Raw genomic sequence first — 21,321 nt, forward strand, 5'->3', positions numbered from 1 at the left:
GGGCCCGCCAACCCTACTGGGCCCAAAGGTGTCACAGGAGAGGTGCATGGCCTTATAAAACTCCCTGAGTTGGGCAGGGGTGGCTCCCTGTCCCGGGAACTCTGGGAGGTGCGGAGCCGACCCAGAAGCAGGCTCAGAGGACGGAGCCCTAAAATAACAACATTCCTTCTGTGTCGCATCATCCGAACGATAAGGTGAAGTTGAAGAACATTTGTTCTTGTTCTACGTCTTCTTCCTGTGACCCGAATGTCCAGATGATTTGGAGTGGAATGAGTGGTGATGGCTTCACGAGCGGTCTCGTGACCTTCCTTTCCAGCAAGACCGGGAGCGGTGCGGAGCCGAGCGCCAGGCTGTCATGAGGTTTAGGTACCACTCCCTCAAGGCCTTCGGGTTCATGGCCTGGCACTCGGAGCGCAACTTCGGGTCATGGTCGCGCTCCAGACACCACAAGCACATGAGGTGTGGAGCCGTCACTGACATCATGCAGCTTGAATCCGGTCTTCTGGGACAACATGTTGACGCACCAGGTGGTCAAAAAAGTTCAACAAAATGTCGAAAGTCAGTCAAAAAACGACTGAGGGTAGTTCTTCTCCAGATCTGCGTGTAAGCTGGCGTGGAAAGAAAAGAACTGACGTCACCACACCAGGGTGGCAGTCATATACGAATGTGAAATCCTCATGGGGACCACAATGCCAATGAAAGACACAGAGTCGATCCAATGCCACCTGGCGGCGCGCAAGGGTATTGCTCAAAGAAAAATCTACAGATCCAGTCTAACACCTGGGGAAATTCTGGTAAGGAATCTGCAACTAGATGTCTCCATCAGATAGGCATTTTCTTACAGTATACAAATATTTCCTATATACTGTTATTTGCTGATGTGCATATTGTCTTAATACTCACATCCATAAACATAAACAGTGATTCTCAGAGGTAGAAATATGCAAACACAACCAGAGAACCAGTCTGATCTGGTCACAATAATAGGAAGCAAAGTGTAAACAGGAATGCTTAAGTAGAGTGGGCATAGATTGGGGTACGTGAAACACTGCAAGCCTTAAACCCCAACAACCCCCTCTTCCATTCTTCTAACCAAAAGCATCTGTCAACCCCTTAGATGTTTCCTTTTCCCTTTGAAACATTAACAAGTTTTATAACTCGTATAACACCACTGTGCTCTATGAATAAGTGTATTGTGCCCATTCCCACTCGTCTCTGCCACAGTATCATGCTATGCTTTTTATACCTATCTGTTTGGATGAATTAGCACTTTTGGGACCAATGCCACAGGAACACATTCTCAAATTTGCTTTTGCCTATTTGTCTTTGCCCATGAGATGTGCCTTGTTTTGGTTTTTGCAGTAACCTCTCAATCACCACTTAATCTGTGTCCACCTCACCATGTTGTCCCTAGGATCTTGGCTGCACCCCAACCCCCATTCACTACAGTACCTTCAGCCCCTTGTCTCCATTTAAGTTTTCTCTGTTCAAGAGGTCTTTTCTGCCTTCAGCTAATGGGGATCTTCTTCCACCTTCCTCTGCTGACAAGATCTTTGCCTAGGCATTGGTCTGTATTCTTTGGGTTACGCTTCTCTAAAGGATTCTCTGCACTTGCCTGCTTTGTTTTGTTTACTGCTTCTGAGATCTGCCTCTTGTTCCCCTACCGATAACGAGACCTGATCAGAGGGTCTGAATGGAGAATTACTTATTCTGGAAAATTACTTTGATTTTAGCCAGGTTGAGGAGCATGTATTTGAGCCCCATTGTTCTCACATTTTTTTACATTGTCAAAAGATTTCCTTTGTGTTTGAACCAGCCAAGTGTAATCTGAAAACACCAAGAGACTTTGTGAGTCGAACAGCATTTCCCTCTTTTTTTTCTTAATGTCCTCAAACTAAGTATCTGTCTCTGCAAAAAAAGTCTGGCAGTTGGGGTTACATAACTTCCCCAGGGGGTGGTTTTGCAATGATTTTATGTGCATTTTCAACCAGAAGGAGGCCTTTCGTCCATGTCTTAAGGAAGGTTTCGGGACTGGCACAATCTACTCCTTTGTGAAAGCTGAAGAACACTAAAGGCCCGATTTATTTCTTGGCGGTAAGGATACGCCCTCGCAATGGCAATGGAGTATCATTACCGCCAAGAATGCGGTCCACCTGCTGCATTTAGATGTGGGCGGACGTTTGGGTTAATTATGACGGAGACAACTCTGTCTCCACTGTAATTAATCCCCTCCGATGACCCTGGGAAGTCAGGGCCACCAGAGAAGTGGCTACATATCCGCCTGCCAATTTAGATGGGCGGACATGTAGTCATTTTTTACTGTTCCTTACTGCCAGATGTTACCTGGCAGTAAAAAAACAGGAAAAAAATTATAGTGCTCCCTCCGCCATGGGAGACGCCTTCCTTGGTGAGGGGAGCATTACTTTTTGCTTTATAAAAAACAAATCACGCTTCAGGATTTTCTTTATGAAAAGAAAAAAAGAATACTGTTTGCTGCAGGGCTGTGTCAGCAAACAGTAAAATACATTAGCGGGAACTGCTGTGATGACATTGAGAACTGCGGCAACAATAATTTCAGCCAATGCCTTTATAAATAGGCAGTCATTTGAAAATCTGTCAGACGGAGTAGTCTCGGCCTACAGGCGGTAAAGTCCTCCCCCAGCCCAAGGGAGAATACTCCATACGCCAGGAAATTATTTTGACCCTAAGTTCTTAAAATAGGTTCACCCTTGAGCATTACCTGCTTATGCCAATATATTGCTGGAAGTTACTTTTAGTTGCTGGACTGTGGTTTTAAGCTCCCTGACCGTGTTCTGAGATGCCACCCTCCACCTCCATCACCCGGTCTACAACGTTCTGAAGATCCTGTCCCCATTTTACATATTTAAGTCTCCAGGGCCTGTCATGAGTCCTGTGTAGCCTGGAGGATCACCTCACCAAGAAAGAGGCATCTGCCAGTGCTGACGCTGCCCCAGAAGAGCCCTCCAGTGGTGCACCAACCACCCCCTCTTGTGGAGGCAAGTCTTTAGTATATTTTTCTATCTTGTCTCTGCTTTCTCTTTAGCCATCGTCAAGTGAGTTCTCTATTTCTCCTAAACTGCTGAATTGTTGTGCATATCCAGTTTGTGAAAGTGCTCGGTCAGTCTCTCTGTGGGGTAATGTTGTGATATAGGTAGTGGTTTTTGGAGTGGGGTGGCGGCTGAGCCGCAAGCTCCATTAACTTCAGAGAGCATAGTCAATCACTTGAAAAAACACACCACATGCTGTTGATCTTGTTTTCATACCACCACCCCAGTTTGACTTGGTTATTGCTCATGCCTTCCTCCGTCATTTCTTTGACATCTTTCGCTGGATGATCAGCCAAGTTGTTCATGTGATTGTCATATGGGGCTCCTCAGGTGGCCTTGTCACTGCTCAAAATGTCTTTTGTAATTAAATTATTTTTGCATTGGGTGGTGGTACAGAATGCAATATCATATGCTCAAACTGCTGTCGGTATGCCTTGGTTCACCTTGTAGGCAAAGTTTGCTAGGACGGATTGGACTTAATAGGTCACCTCACTACCCTGAACCAGGCCTCCAAAGTCTGGATGACCCAACCTTCCCCTGACACACTTTGACGGACTGCCTGAATCATTATGGACCAAGTTTAACTGCATCATTGCTCGTGCAACCATCCTACCCCACTGTGCTGTTAGGAAAGGGGGGGGGGGGGGTCAGACGCCATCACACCTTATCTTGAAAATGAAAGTCCACAGTCCCACAAGATGAACTCTCTTGGGATCACATTTGGGACATCAAGACATTCCCCTCAATGCAAAGTATCTTGGGTACTCAAATCCCAGGTCTCCTTCACCACCACTCAACTGCTACAGGCAGTCTGCCACCAGCCTTGGAGCTATTGCCTCTCCTACCTTCCAAGCCCCCACGGAACTCCAGCCACAAGGGAACCATGAACAGCACACCTCCAGCCCCCACAGAAGTAAGGACAGTGGGCGGGAAAGAGCACAAAGGGGGATGACCATTCCCTGAGGGCCACATGCCGTCTTGGGTCCGATCTCCATAGCAACCATATTCGCCAGCAGGCTGCAGACCACACAGCTCCAGGTTGCCGCAAGGTCACTTCCCAGTACAAACTGCCTACCTCTAAACCAATCGTTGGTTCCCTCTCAGGTCTCAGAAGCTCCTCCACTGAGGGAAAATGACAATCCCCCTCCTCTGCCTCCTCCTGATTCGGTTTGGAGCCAACCTCAATCCAGACTCTCACGGCTCCCTCCTTGCAGTCCACGTTACAATCTTAGAGTGATGCGTTTTCTAGAGCTTTTCTATAAAATGGTTTTTCGTTTTCTGACCCCTTAGCAATAAAGAATGAGTCATTGAGCCACCTTGAATCAAACAAATTAGTTGTACTGCAACCAATACACAATCCACTGAGCAATGTTTGTATAAGATGTGTTTCCGGAAAAATCAGTCCCCACAAGACAGGGAGATTTTAGTGGAAACACAAATGGATCACACACTCAAGGAAACAGAATATGCATTTTAAAAATGTTTATTTTAAAAGCTTAGACTAGTGCATACAATATGAATTGTAACCACACAGACTTTAAACAATAAAGCAGCGAAAAAATCAACTAGTATTGTGAAGAGCAAGAAATATTCCACGGTTATTTTTGTTTCTAGCATTAACAACAACTTCTAAGCACTATGCTAGTTCTACCAAACTAGCAAATAACTAGCCTATGTTGAGTTTCAAATGTAGTGTATGCTCCATAGCCGATTCAGAACAACAGTTACCCGATTCAGAACATCAGGTCCTATTTGCTCTGTCTGAATAGCAATCCCGCTATTTCTGTCATAAAGCTTTATGTATCAAAGAACAAACACTCGAGCAGCCGGTGAATGTCATTCACCTCCCACAGCAACCTTTGATTTAAGCGAGCGCTGAAGCCATACTCGATTTGTCTTGATATTGCTGGCCTGAAGTTCTCCCCTCTAACGTCTAGCTTTCTGCTTGCACTTCTATAATACTTACGAGGTTTGTTAACAACTCTTACAATAAACAGTCAATACAAAGTAGTGTAATACACTTTCAGCTATTTAAAATTATTAAACAATGCTCTTTGAGAGAAAACAAAACGTAACACACAATCCCTAACCTTTTAGAAGCTCTGTGTTTATTACTGATAAAAAAAATATATGCTTCAGCAGAAATTATTTACATGAATGTATTCACATAAACATGACTACCATATTTACATGAAACAGTTGAAGAACAAAACAACATTTTAAGAATGTACATTTGGTACATCATAGCTGTTCGTTTCTCATATGACTAACATACACTTCATATGAAAATGAACAGTCCCTGGAGATAAATAATAGAGTTAACGGCTTGGTGTCCCGGAGTGCCATGTTGCTGGCCCCTGCTCTTCCTCACTGCAGTCTTGTTGCAGGAATATGGTTTCACAGTATTTGGGCAGCTCCTGAATAACTCAAAAGAGCTCTCTTGTGCCAGGATTGTTATGGATTTCAGAGGTGTGGAGTGCACAGTGTTGCGTGGCAGACCACGTTCCCCTTGATTGGCTTTTTGACAACAGTTTCTGGCATCACTGATCCTGAAGGACCTATAAATAAATCACACTTGAGAGTGGAGACCCACCACTGATCTCCCAATACTGTAGTGCGAAGTGGACAGCCCCATCTGACTCACTCTGTAGTCTGTGCAAGCCCTTACTGGTGGCAGCGTATTATCATTTTTGAGCTGACGTAGCTGGATCCAGAGTAGCTGCCTACATACCTCCTTCTAAACATTAATTCCAAGAAAATAAGGCAGGAGTATTTTTCCTGTCAAACTCAAGTCACCACTAAGCTGTAAATCCAAATGTTGCTACAGGAACGATGTGGAACCCACCAATCTCCTTCACCTTTAATAGTGTGGAACATGTCCAAGACTGCTCTTAGTGTTGATGGAGAAGAGGGGAGGGATGGATAATGCCACGAGAGAAGGCACATAGGAGTGACACCACTTTTATGCTAAACAGGACATAAGACTACTGTTCCTCCATCATCTTAAAATGAAAGCAGTTTTTTCATTTACATGGATTATAGATCAATGGCAACATTCATTAGGACATATGCAAGATTTAATCTAGTTAATGATGCACAGTGGTAAACATGCAACATATCAATGGCACAGTACTTTTATCTTGCTAGATCCAAAAGAATCATCATGAGACTGATCTTGTTCTGATGTTCAATAGCAGCTGTTGGTGCCCCACAACTTTAGATGCTGATTCGAAACAAAGGTTATCTCCGGATTTTGTTTGTAATACTATAGAGACCTACAAAACAGTTGTTGCAACACACCTTTTTACTTCTACCGTTGTGCAGGGGACAGCACAAATGGCCAACAGGTGTCCCACAATCAAAAGGAGTAATAGCTTACTCTCCCTAGTTATCTTTAGATATTTATTTCATTCGATTAAAACCATGAGATGATTTGACACTACAATACATGAATAAAAGAAACAGCACTAAAAAGTGAGTAAGAAAAAAGTCCAAGGACACTGCACAGCTTAAAAGCCTAAAAACGTCAAATAGTACATATCCATGAAATAAATCCAAGGACATTACACAAGTTAGAAACTTACAATAGTTCATATCCATAAAATGAAATATCCTTAAAATGTCAGTGCCAAGATAATACAGCAGTACAATTTGTATAAACAATCTATTCTAAGTAAATATTTCACACACCGGTTAGTTTGTCTTTTAAATATAAAATGAAACTAAAATGTAATTTGAAACTATGCCTATAAAACATCAGTTCACCAAGGAGTGAACATCTTCATGAGCCCCCCTTCCTCCTTAGAGCTAGATTAAAGACCACATTCATGAACTTAACCAAGTAAGATGTCATTTGCATATTTTTGACACTCAAAGCGTAACTGACAGCCTCTTTCACATGGTGGCAGTCACTTATCGGAAAAGGTGGTCATTTCCTTCTTTCCCTTGTTAAATAGGGGCCTGCGCATATAACGTGTATTAATAATTAAATCTTATAACCACATAAACTGCAGCTTCCTGTAGACTGGTTATGCTCTGGCCAAGCACAACAAAATTCCAAAAGTGGAATTAATAAACAAATAAAAGAATGTCTAACCGTCTTAGTCATTGGGATGCGCCAGTAGCTTGGTGTCACACTTTCTGAAAATGTTGCAGCTGTGTAGTCTGAGTGTTTTTTGCAGGTAAAATATTCCAAATCCATTGTGTGAGATAATAGTTTCAGTTGCTTTTTAGCCACCTTCTTAATGGTAAAATCCAAAGAGCTTCTAGCTGCAGAGTGATTTTTGCAATAGTAAAATAAGCCTTCCAGGGATCAAAGCTGGCTGAGTCTGATAACAGCACTACAGCTCGCCACTTTAAACAACATGTCCCTTGTGTTCCCCAGCCTGTAACAACTGCGCAAAAACTGAAACATCCGCTTTAATGATGGCTGTTTTAAGTTGAATTCCAATCTGATGTGACATTGGTTTACAGAAAAGGAAAGATGATTGATATGCCTACGTAAATTGGAATAAGATCTGTTAAGCCACAATGCCATCTTCCCTGGAAACACCACCAAACCGTACCTCATTGCATGCAAATATCCTGCTTGTATTACTACTGGTAAAGGTGCTACCAAAGGGGCTTCTAGGTTATTGTAAAGTCTTTTCATTGCATACGCGAGGAGGCAGCGTTAGACTTTGAGTATGCCAAACGTTCTCTAGGCGTTCAGTTAACAGTACTAACTTTGTCTCTCAACTGTGGCTTCCCCGAGCTATCACCTCCTCAACTTGCGATATTTATTATTGAAGACTACCACAGCCAATTTATTTGTATTATTTCTTACTTTGTTAGCAGAATAATAAATATTCAAAGCTTTGATGACTTTCTAGATAGAGACCTGCAGCTGTGTGATATAACATGGCTGTGTCATCTGCATATTGCAGAGAATGATGAGGCAACGAGGCATGCTTGGATGGATGGGACTTTTGACCCTAAATGGCATCAGGCAAGTCGTCTGTAAATAAATTAAAAAGCAGGTTTGCCAGCACACATCCCTGTTGAGCCTTCTGTTAGTTTTTATTTTTATAGAGATATGCACCCATTTTGTGCAAGTTTGACTTGAACCTTTTAAGAAGGATGGCATATCTGCTGTTGTTTTAAGATGCTTTATTAGTAATTTCCTAAAGACCCACAGCCAGAGCAGGTCAGCAACCTCCAGCTTCTGCCATCCACAATCTAATTCCATAAGTGAAAGCTTCATGTTGCTAGGCACTGAACATCAACACTGACATGGACGTTCTAAACATAACACATTCCCTTCTCTTACAAAATAATACACAAATGTTTATATCTATATATTCCTGCCAACCCTTCCAACAACATGCTAGCTAATTATAGACATCAAGTGCAAATGTAGTCTTGTAATTTTTTTGGCATCATTTTTGTGCGAGAACCAAGGATCTTCTTCAAATCATCCTCATGCTTAATAACACCACTTGATGTTTTAATATTTCTGTTCTTTTCCACCTCATTACACCTACTCACTCTTATGTTCCACCACTTTCCATCTGACAATTTCACACTGTTTTCCTTCACTTTTATGACTTCTCTTAGTTTGGAAAACTTCAAAATCCCCCTTTTTTATCACGTTTCCTGTACACACACTCACCATCATCCCTTCCTCATACCTCTTATGATCCTGCTTTATCTTCTCATTCTGCCTTTGTTCATACTTGACCTGATATTCATTCAACTTCATCCTTAGTTTTTTAACATCCAGGTCCTTGATCTCAGGCACTGACATCCACACACGTACCGCCACTGTACACAGTACTCTTCCTTTCAATAACCGAAATGGAGTTTCCCCTGTTGCAGAATGTGGAGTAGTTCTATAACTCCACAACATAGCCCTTATTTGTTTCCTCCAGCACAAATGATTTGACATAGCCAACTGCATGCTTTCTTCTAACTCAAGGTTGAACAGCTCAACCAAACTATTTCCCCAGGAATGATACACAGGAATTCTACTATGTTTGATTCCCCATGATTTTAAAAATGTTCTGAATTTTTCTGACACAAATTGTGGGTCGTTGTCAGACACTATTTCTGCAGGACAGCCTTCTCTATGGAATACTTCCTCACAAAATGCAATCACACTCCTCGACCTTTTTTCACTCATAAATGCCAACTCAGGCAACTTTGAAAATTAACCTATAATCACCAACACACACCTATCTCTTACTCCCACACGGCCAAAAGGTCCACATATGTCAATGGCAATCTTCTCCCACACACGGTTGGGTAACAGAACAGCAATTATAGGCGATTTATACTTATAGGATTTGTCACTGTACATACATGTTATACAGCCCCTGACAAATCTTTCTATTTCCATGTCTATTCCTGGCCACCAAAAGTTTACATGCACTTTTCTCTTCATTACTGGCATACCTCCATGTCCCTCTTGCAATAATTTTAAGAATGTGTTTCATAACCCCTCTAGTACCACCAATTTGTCCCTTCTTCTTATAAGGTCATCCACACACAACAACCCTTCCCATACATCCCTGAACATCAGCAGTTCCTTTACATGTTTTCCATTGTTGACAGTAGACAGCACGTCTTTCAATGTAATTAATACAAGCTATTTTGTCAAGGCTTCCTTCCATTCATTTTCTCCAATAGCTTTGCACATTTCACTCACCTCTACTACCATCAACTCCTCTTCCTCCTTTTCTGTTACTCCTTCTAGAGGTAACCTTGATAAACAGTCGGCACGTGTATTCCTAGCTCCTGGTACATACTTTACACTGAATACATATTCTTGCAAACAATATAACCATTTGGCTATTCTAGGTGTGGCTCTAGAAGCCTCTGCACTGGTAAGCAAATCTTGCAACGGCTTGTGATCAGTATGAGGTTCAAACTCCACACCTCATAAATATGTTCTAAAATGCTGTATGCCCCACCAACTTACCAGGGCTTCCTTTTCTTCAATAAAATAGGTGCACTCAGCACCCTTGAGAGTATGTGATGCAAGTGCCACTACTCTTTCATGCTCCTTACGTACTTGTTTAAACGCCACTTCTAAAACGTAATTACTGGTGTTGTATGCTGGTTACCTAAGGTGGGGAATACTGTATTTGGTTGTCTTGGCAATCCCCTCGCGCTACAGCTGAAGCAGCAGTTTCCGCTAGCTGTTGTATGGGGATGCCACGACGCAAAGCTTTGCTACTGAAATAAAACAGATTAAATCATATTGACCGTGTGGAAATCCTTACATTACAACATTATTTTGGCGACGAGCGACAGCTACCTAGGAGCAGAAACTCTTCGTGCCTGGACAAGAACCTACTGCTGTTTTGGATCACGATAAGTACTGTGACGCTGCTTCATATTTCAAACTCACCATAAAATATTAGCGAACATCTCCTCTGGTGTATTGGAGGGTAGGATCATCTACTTGGTGGAAAGGAACTCTTCCGATTTCTTAAAGGGGAGGTCTCCGATTTCTTAAAGGGGGAGTTACTCTAGCCTCCTTTAAAGGGAAGACTGTTTCTTAAAGGGGAAGTTGTTCAGCAAATTCATTTGTTCTGCAGTGTTTTTTCTACAAGAAATTAACAACTATAAATTATAATCTATTAAAAAAAACAATTGTGTATATTTGTACACAGATAGGTTTTTAAATTGGAGACAATAAGAAGAGTAAAGAGGGCCAACACATTTTTAAATATCTTCCCATACCTTTGGACAATGATGGTCAACCCTTGGAGAATGTATATCTGGAGGCACGTAAAAGATTAGAATTGAGGTTTACTAAAGAGACAAATGTGGTGCTGAGAAGGTACAAATTCTACACTCAACCTAGGTAGGTGAATCTATAGATGACTTTGTAATGAGACTTTGCGAATTATCTCTTAAATGCATATTTGAAGCAATGACAGAGGAGATGATCAGAGACCAGTTTATAGTTCAATGCTGAAGTAGAAAAACACAAGGAAGCTTGTGGGCTGCAAAAAACCCTTCTCTCAAGGACGCCACTGAAATTGCGAAAATAGTTGAGGAGTCTGAATATTGCTTGAAGGAACGAAGAGATGATAAAGAAGACATTAAGGTGGCTTAAGGAACGTTGACAGTGGACAAAGTTGATGAAGACGTGGCTATTGTGAACAAAGGGAATCTCAGAGGAACAGGAAGATGTTTCCAGGACAATAGAAACTATGGCAATAAAAGCAATAGTTGAGTGTGTGGAAAGTGTGACAGTACCTATCACACTTCCAAGTCAAAGAAATGTTATGCCAAAGGAAAAGAATGTAGGCATTGTGGTTGTAAAGGTCATTTCACCAAGATGTGTAAAGAAATGGGGAAAACAAGGTTGCAGCTGTTGCAGATGGAGTATTTTGTGACAGCGAAGAATGTGATAGGGTCTTGTGTGTTAATGGACATAGATTGGGACAGGTTCATGATGTAACGTACAATGACAGTGAGAGTAAAAGGAGTAAGAGACCCAGTGCAAGCTTTACCATCAAGGGCAGGAATTTAGAGTTAATGGTGGATTCAGGGTCCTTGTATACCATAATTCATAAGGATTTATTTAAGAACAAAGTGGCCCAATGTGAGATTGTTACCCAGAGATATCAACCCTGGAGGTTATCAGGGAGAACAGATAAATATTCTAGGGTATATGGATACAATCATTCAATTCAAAAATAGATGTGGAAATGGCAAAGTTTATGTGGCAGAGTCAGAGGCACCAATTTTGGGGTGGGTCCACCAGTATGATTTGCACATAAAGATTGATCCTCATGGAGTGGAACAAGTTATGGTTGTGGAGGAGCTATCAATAGAGGACATTTTGAAAGGGGCTCACCAAGTGTTTAAAGAAGATTTGGGACAATTGAAGGGGTACGTACACAAAATAAAGTTAAAACAGGGTGCAATACTTGTCCAACATAAGGTTAGAAGGGTTTCTATTAAGATAAGAGGTGAAGTTAAAAAAAATGTTGGATGAGATGTTGATCATTTGAGTTATTGAACCAGTTGAAACGTCACTATGGATCTCTCCAGTTATTATCACGGAGAAAGCAGATTGCAAGTTGCGTTTTTGTGTGGGTTTAAGAAGTTTAAATCAGAATATAGTTGCAGACACTTTTCCATTACCAAACATCAATAAACTAATCTTGTTGTTGAAGGGGGGAAAAGTATTTTTCCAAATTAGACTTGCGACATGCATGTCACCAGATTTGGCTTGACAGCATTCATCACTGTGGAAGACACTTTTCAGGTCACGAGAATGCAGTTTGGGTTATCATCAGCGGCTAGTGTCTTCCAAAGAATGGGTAATGAGATATTCAAGGGTATAGAGAATGTTATGTTTTTTCAAGATGACATCTTGGTCTTTGGAGATAGTGTGGGTAGCCACAACAGGGCATTAAAGGAGGCATTGAGCAGGCTAGCTGAGTTTGGCTTGACTTTACGCAAAGAAAAAAAGTGTTCCTTCCTTGTAACAGAAGTAGAATATTTAGGGCATACCTTGTCATCGGAAGGCATAAGACCTAAAAGGCATTCGCTTGAAACAATGAAATCAGCACCAACACCTCAAAATAAGGATCAATTGAGACCTTTCTTAGGTTTAATTGAATATTATTCAAAGTTCGTAGCGAATTTTCCAAGTAGAACTGAGAACCTCAAAGTACTTATGAGGAAGAGTATGGAGTATGTGTGGGTTGAAGATCAACAAAAGTGTTTCAATAATATTGAGGAAGAAATATGTGAAGCTGGAATATTGTCACCTTTTGACGTGAACAAAGCAATAATTGTTACAGTGGATGTCAGTGATGTTGGGGATGGGGCTGTATTGTCTCTAAAGTTTGGATCCTCTGAAAGAACTGTTGCATTTGTCTCACGTTCCTTGACTGCTACAGAACAACATTACTCTGTAATTGAAAAGGAAACAATAGCAGTGGTTTGGAGTGTAGAGTATTTTAGAACGTATGTGTGCGGCCACAAAATCACTCTTCACACTGACCATAAACCTTTATTAAAGATTTGGCTCCTGCGGGTACCGGCAAAGGTTCAGCACGGCTTATGAGGTTAGCATCAAAATTACAAGAGAACTATTTCATAATTGAGTACATTCCAGGGTGGAAGAATACACAAGCAGATTGTTTGTCTCGCCTGCCTTTAGATTGGGAAAAAGTCGATGAAAAAGGTGTGAACAAGGGTGAAAGAGAAGGAGCGGTGGCCAGTGTTCACCATGTGATCTTTTGGAGCTGAGGTGCTATTAATAAATCAGAATGGTCCCATGCCATGGATGATGTTTTAAAGGAGGTACAGATTTTGATAGAAAAGGGGCCAAGGAGGGAAAGTACTGTGTCAGGTGCCTGCCGGTCTTTCAACAAGGTATCAGACAAAATGTCCATAGTAGCTGGGCAGATTATAATACGTGGAGAAAACATTGTTCCACCAACTGCTCTTGGAAAGAGATTGTTTGATATTGCTCATGAGGGACACCTTGGTCAGACTCTAACTAAAAAGATTGAGGATGGAGTTTTGGTGGCCAGGGATGGATGATGAGGTGACAATGTGGAGTGTATAGAATGCAAAGAGTGTGAGAAGAGATTGAGGGTGGGACCACAGAATGTTGCAAGCAGTATCTATGATCCCTGCCAGGTATGGCATACAGTTTGCCTTGATTTCATTGGTCCCATGGCAGGGATCAGGCATGATAAAAGATTTGGTTTGGTATTGGTGGATGTTCATTCTAGGTGGCTGACTGTGAAATTGGTTTCAGAAATTACAAAAAATATGAGCCTACGGGTCATACGTAGTATTTGTTTTTAGAGAAGAAAGGTATTCTGTTGAACTCAAAACTGACAATTGCACTCAATTAACGTCTCAAGAAATGAGAAGCCTTTTGGATGAATGTGGTATTCAAAACTCTTGTATGGCACTTTATAATCCAAAAGCCAATGGCATTGTAGAGAGGGCTAATCATATATTGGCCTTGGCAAATATGTTAGATGTTGAGGATGCGATTTCTGATTTAGGGTGGGCCTATCGCACCACAGAGAATACTACCATGAGGAAAGTGCCATTTTACGTGATAAGAGGAAGGGGTCCAAGTTGACAATGTCGTGGATGAAAAATCTAATTGAGGGTAGAGATCATGATATTAAACCTGTGAATGTAAACAAGAACGGAGGAAAGATCAATCCTGGGGATTGGGTCAAAATAAAGGCATTGCGCTTTAGAAGTGGTTTGAGTAAATTTTGTGGACCATTTCAATTTAAAGAGGTACACAACTGGCATGTAGTCTTAACTAATGGTCAGAGGTGGAATTTGCGCAGAGTGGCAAAATGTGGTTCAATCAACACTGAACAAGAGAGAAGAGATTGTAAAGTTGCTTATAAAGATACGTGTAGTGGATATATGTTAATTCATGATCAGAATTTTTTGATAGACCTGTTCGGGCTAATGAATGGGCAGATAATGAATGTGAGGAAGGTAGCATTGGAGGTAATATTATAAGAGATGACTTAAAGACCTATGTGGGACAGAGACTGTCAAGGGTGAGGAAGGTACTGAGATAACTAAATGACTATGCCATGTAGGGACATTATTTTGGTAGGTGTTCTCTTCATGGATTCTAGTTTTATTTGTGTTGTTTATCTTTAGCAAATGTCATTTGATTTTTGGAAAATTCATGTTTTTGAAAATCATTTTTGTGCCTTACTATTGTTTCCTTTACCTTTATTTCTATGTTGTTTTTCTACTCAAACCTATTTTAGTGTTAATTATATTCTTGTGTCTTCAGTGTGAAGGAAAGGGGGTATGTTGTATCCTGGTTACCAAAGGTGGGGAATGCTGTATTCGGTTGTCATGGGAATCCCCTCGTGCTACAGCTGAAGCAGCAGTTGCCGCTAGCTGTTGTACGGGGATGCCACGACGTGGAGCGTTGCTACTGAAATAAAACAGGTTAAATCATATGGACCATGTGGAAATCCTTACATTACAGCAATTGGCATCTGTCAAAATTATTATTTTGTCCTTAGGATCAAACGGCTTTAGAGCCACAGCCTTCACTATAGCATCCTTCACTAAATCAACCACCTAATGACAATCTGCTGACCACCGGAACCTTGCTCCCTGGTTCATTAACTCTGGCAGTGTATGTAATAAAAACAATGTACAAATTGTGTATAATACTCCACCAACCCTAAAAAAGATCCTAACTGGTCATTGTCACATGGAACTGGCGCCTTTTCTATTGCCTCCACCAAATAGAGTTTAGGTTTGATGACATCATGGCTCACAGTATGGCCTAAATGCTCTACTTCACTCCTGCAAATTCCAGTTTTTCCAGACTTAAGTCCAGCTCTTTCTAATATTTCTAACACCTTGTTTACTCTCATGTTGCTCCACGCTTTCACCACACACTAACACATCGTCCTGGAATACAAGTACTTTTTTAGACCCTCCAAAATTCTTTGCATGACCCTTTGGAAAACCAGTGATGCTGAGGCTCCCCCAGGTGTAATGAAGGATGTCAACTGCCTTGATTCTTTATGCAAACGTATTTTGGTGTTATGCTTTAGATAAATCTAGGGTGGTGAAGTGTCTTCCATTTCTCATACTAGCCAGCATCTCATTTATGTGAGGAAGAGGATGACTATTTATCAAAATACTACCATTCAGATCTCTTACATCCACACCATGCACATTTTCCCGTTAGGCTTCCTAGCAATAACAATTGACTTAATCAGTCAGAGACTTCGATGGGTTCAATTACCCCCTCTTCGTGTAACCTCTGCAATTCCTGTATCAAAGATTCTCTAAATGCTAGTGGAACCTTATGTACCTTATGCAACTTGGGGACTGCTCCATCTCTTATAACTATTCAGTGTTCAAATTTCTTTAGACATCCCTGACTCTTACTAAATAAACCTGGAAACTTGCCTACCCATCCCTACTTATTGTTATGTTCAGTCAATAGGATGATTAGGATTGAGTATAATTTTGAATGCCCTTTGTTTCTTTCATCCCAACAGTGACCTACCTTTTTCTACTACGTAAACCTTTTCCTCAATTTTCCTGCCTTGGAATTCTATCATTGCTCTGCATCCCCCACACTGGCGGTTTGACACCACAGTACCCTTCAGGGTCTACGTCGGTAGTGTGCAAACCACCTAAATTCATTCTTTCCTAATTTGCCTTGTCAACAAAGGTAAAGGGTGAACACAAAACAGCCCATACGCTTATCTCCTCCCCATTCACTTTGATGTTACATTTTGGGGGGTGAGATTCTTGGATCCCGTCACTTGATCTTTTCTCTTAGCCTTTTTCCATTTCACACACTACTGATACAGCCACATCATCAATTTCTTCAACTCCATTCACCTTAAATTTATTACCTTCCTGTAACGTCTCCTCCCTGCTTACTAGATTTACTGTTTTCCTACTGGTGTTTTTTTCCTCCCCTTTGCAAGCTCTTGAAAAATGCCCCAATTTTTTGCATCTATACTTTTAGGAGCTTGACAATTGCTTGCTTCTGCTGTGTGTCTAAAACTGCCAGACCTTTAACATATTAGGTTTCTTTTTGAACCTTTGTTTATATAATCTTTGTTGTACTCTTTTCTTACACCCTTTTTAATCTCATTCACTTTGTTCATTGTTCGTGTCTTCCTTACTACCTGTTCCACCCAGCTCTTTAATATATGGAGATGTATTCTCCATGTGTCTAGCTACATCTATTGTTTTGTCTAGTGTAGGGTCCTTTCGTCCTAATTTTGCTTGTACTTAACGCTGCCACATTTCTCGTTGTTTCCGATATCATGAAAATAATTTGTGCCTCTCAACTACAATACTTATTTTCTTCCTATAGTTGTCCTCCAGTGCCTTTAAGGCATTTTTATACACTTCTGCTTCCTCATTGTCAGACCCTGCATCCTCTTCTCCACCCAACTCATTATACATTAGGCAAAGTAAGTACTTTACAATGCTTGAGGATAGTGTACTTTTCTCTTTGCATCAAAATACATCTCAAAGGAGTCTTTCCAATCATCCCACGCCATACATGGCTGTCCCGGATCCTGCAAGAAATTAGTAGAGTCGGTATGTTTGCTTTGTCCCTCCACTTTATAACTGCAGCTGACTGCATCAACTGTAACACAACTCCTAAACTCTCAAAACTCTCTGCGGGGTTTGTAAACCACAATAATACTTATCTATTTTAGGTACAACGCTATGCGTATCAGCATTGGTTAGCACATCGCGCTCTAGTGACTGCTATACCTCCCACCTCTGACACACTTTGTTAAATAGCTGTGCGCATCAGCGATATCTCAATGTGCACTTCTTTTGTCCAAGTTAAGTTGCTGTGCACATCAGCATTCAACTAGTGCACTATTGTATTACTGGGTTCTGCATAGTTGCCAGTATCATGGACGCTTTCCACTCTGTCTTGATTCGCGCACCAGTGCTCTTGCTTGCGGCTTCCTTTGTAACGCAGTCACGTAGCACACGACGCGTCGTGACATGCCGCGTGTACATGGTGTCTTCTCAATCACTTGCTCTTCTTGTTGCACAGACGCTGACCAGAATGGGCGCTTCCAGTCAGTTTGAGAATCAACTCCATCTCGTTATAGCCACGAGCTCTGCCGCATGGACACCGGTCTTAAGAACGCGGCCACGTCAAGTATTCCTCCTGGCTTCAAATCTCAACACCAGTAAGTTTTTCTGAAGTTCCATTACAATGCCCCATTTTGCCCCGATCCTCAAAATAAGTCCTTAAGTATGGTGAAGATTTCACACACTATATTATTCTCCGAATTGCTCCTTCTCCTTCCGCTATACTTATTTTGCCAGCGCAGGTCCCTTTTTATTTTAAAATATAATAATTGTGGCATGAATAGCTTAGTTACTTTATGCGTTCTGACACCAACCACAGTTTATACTCTCCCAAAGTATCCCATATATATGACTACAATGTTATTGTCACCTCTGCACTTTTCTTGGTTTCTCAGCTGGGATCAGTGGCAAAAGGATCATATGGGTATCCATATTAGGCCTCCTCCTCCTTCTTCCTTGTGGAGCCCATCCTCGTCCCCACTTTGAAGAAGGTTGTTTTGAGATGCTTTCGTTTTGCAATGATTTATTAGCAATTTCTTAAAGACCCCCAGCCAGAGGAGGTCAGCAACCATTCACCTTCAGCTTCTGCCGTCCATAATCTGAATTCTAGATGTGGAAGCTTCATGTTAACAGGACTAGGTTTGGGCAATTTTAAGATTTTATATTTGTTTTAATTTTGGTGTGACAACTGTTTTAGTCTGTGTGCTTAATTTTATTGAAACCTTTATTGTATCTGTTTTTGGTTACCTTTGGGCGCTTTCTGACCCTGTAGCTTACTTGGCCCGTGTTCAGTGGCCAGTTAGTTTAGTTCGCGGGGTCTTATTTTTGTACTTGGGGCTTCCCCCCTCCCTCCCGATCCTCCCTTCTTGTTCCCCCCTTCCTACTTACTTGCGGGTTGTCCGCAGCATTTCTTTGGGGCATTTTTTGGCTGCCGCCTTAGAGGCGGCCACCATTTTTACTCCAGAGTCAGCGGCAAGTTTGACAGCCGTCATCTTTGGAGAGTCAGCGTTCTAGTTGATTAAAACTAGACCCTGATAAAACGTGCAATGCTGCTGTCGCGTAGTGGACGTGCGCAGCGGGCTCACTGCTGGCGTGCCAAAGGTGCGCCTAAGGCAAGCCCGTCTGCACCCGTCCGTGCCAGAACAGGCCCAAGGGCCAGCCCCCCTGGCCCACTCAGGAATATGGGTCACACCTATGCCTCAGAGACTCTTAAGAACCTTAGACCATGTATCCCTGATACTTGCCAGGTGTGCCCTGACTTGAGGGACAGTACGTGGTCTTGTCCCTCTTGTAAATGGGCCCCTCGGTATTGAGGATCAATGGTTACAGCCGATATTAACCCTCATACGACTTTTTTGCTAACAAACTGCCGCTCATTGTCAGCACATAAATTAGACATTCATCTTTTGTTGAGCAATACTGCTCCTGCTGCCCTGTTCCTTACTGAGACATGGCTGCATGAGGGGTCCGGGCCCGACATAGCTTAGGCTTTACCCCCGGGGTACCTGATAGCAAGGTCTGACAGAACTACCTCAAGAGGAGCCGAAGTTGCAATCATATACAAGCAAGAATTCAAGCTTAGCTCTCGCTCTCTACAGTTAACGGGCTGCAAAAGTATGTTATTTTCTTTGATCCTCAATTCAAATTTTACTTTCACAGGAGTGCTGCTCTATCATCCTCCGGGATCATCTGATAATTTTTTAAATGCCTTTACCGACCAACTGGCCAATTTAATATGTAATAAGACTAATCTAACTGTCTTAGGTGATTTCAATATTCAACTAGATAATCTGGACTTGATAGCAACTAGACGCCTTTTGGGGGACATGGAAGCTCTCGGTCTAAGACAATTAGTCAAAGGCCCGACGCACGACAAGGGGCATACCATTGATCTAGTTTTTAGCAACTTGGCAGTGCTTCGCTCCACGCCCTCTCTTCCTCTGGCATGGTCTGACCATTCATTAATTCTGCTAAAATGAGGTATCTCCACCGCAAAAGGTCCCGCCCAGCCCACAGTCCGGTCGTGTAGGCGTCGGCATACTCTCAATCCTGGCGAATGAATCAGGTTACTAGACAGCTGGAAATCGACCTTTTTCAAAGCTAATCAGATAGAAATTGACTCATTTAATGATTGGATCACCGACTGTCTCGACACCCTTCTCCCCCATAAGACAATAACTGGGATTCGTCGGCGAGTCGACGCCCAGTGGTTCACCCCACATCTGTCATCACTCAAAAGGAAGTGTAAAAGCCTGGAGAGAAAATGGAGGAAATCCCTAGACCCGGCTGCAAGGGAGGAATATAGGCAATCCATCAGGTTCTACCATGCAGAAATAAGATCAGCACAAGGTTCATATTATTCTGGTAGAATTGAACAGGCCTCAGGCTCTTCTAAAGAGGTTTTCCAGGTGCTTAAAGAAATTCTTCACTCCCCCATAGAGATAGATCCAATTGAAGTCTCAGAGGAACACAGTAATAATCTAGCCAGGTTTTTTTCAACATAAGATCAGTGCCATTTATTCAAAGTTTTCAAGGGATAAGGCTAAGCTGGTAAGTCAAGCTAGAATCCCCTAAAAAAGTATAGCCACCTTGTCACATTTCTCCCCGCTATCTCAGGAACAGATTGATTCTTTTCTCACCGCATTAAAGTCAGGTTCACCTTTGGATCCAGCCCCTCCTTATGTGTTAGCTCTCGGGGCTCCGGCTACTGCCCCTGTTCTTCCTGAATTGTTGAACTCCTCCCTTTCTAGAGGCCTTGTCCCGGAGCAGTGGAAACATGCTATAGTCAAGCCCCTGTTAAAATAAAAAAACTTAAATGCGACGGATCTTAAAAATTATAGGCCTATATCTCTACTTCCTTTTATGTCTAAAATATTGGATGAATATATTAACTCTCAAATATCCATATTCCTAGAAGAGAATAATATTCTACATCCCACACAGATGGGTTTTAGGCCTCTTCATAGTACTGAATCTGCACTGAGAGCGGTCACGGAAGAAGACAGAAAGCGAATGGATCAGGGTCACATGACAGCTGTTATACTTCTTGATTTGAGTGCTGCCTTCGACACAGTAGATCATCATCTGCTTATTCAAAGGACAGAGGCAACTGGAATAAAAGGCCTTGCACTCAACTGGCTCACCTCATTTCTTGAGGATAGATCATTTCAGGTCTTGGACCACTCTCACTTCTCTGATCGGTTTAATTTGAGCTGTGGGGTCCCACAGGGCTCTTCGCTTAGCCATACTTTATTCAACATATATATGGCCCCCTTGTCAGAGCTAGTGGAGTCCTTTGGATTATCATTGGTCTCCTATGCAGATGATACTCAGCTAGTGGTTTCTTTTTCTACGATGGAAGGGTCAGAAAGATCTGCATTGCCTTTGTGTTTACAGGCAATATCCAGTTGGATGACAAATAGTATGCTCCAACTTAATGGGGAAAAAACAGAAATAATGATCCTTGGCCACCATCCTAACCCTGGCAAAAAAAAAACTAGCTACTTCCCCGTTGGAGTACCTGCCTCCTCCTAAGAATTATATTAAAAACTTGGGAATCTGGTTAGAACCTCATCTCACTTTGGAACATCATGCCAAGAATATTTCTGCTGCCTGCTTTGGGTCATAAAGACTCTTGAGAAAG

At 41.9% G+C, this 21,321-nt stretch overlaps 1 long non-coding RNA gene across 2 annotated transcripts in view; it reads left to right on the forward strand.

Annotated features, from left to right (window-relative positions):
* LOC138299671 (uncharacterized) overlaps positions 1-21,321 on the forward strand; it is a 132,342-nt gene that overhangs the window by 107,240 nt on the left and 3,781 nt on the right. For both annotated transcript variants that reach the window (XR_011204805.1, XR_011204806.1), the window contains exon 2: positions 17,638-17,776. This is a non-coding gene — a long non-coding RNA (uncharacterized lncRNA). The remainder of the gene's footprint in view (positions 1-17,637; positions 17,777-21,321) is intronic.

Source organism: Pleurodeles waltl, chromosome 6 (genome assembly GCF_031143425.1).
Source record: "Pleurodeles waltl isolate 20211129_DDA chromosome 6, aPleWal1.hap1.20221129, whole genome shotgun sequence".
Taxonomy (NCBI): domain Eukaryota; kingdom Metazoa; phylum Chordata; class Amphibia; order Caudata; family Salamandridae; genus Pleurodeles; species Pleurodeles waltl.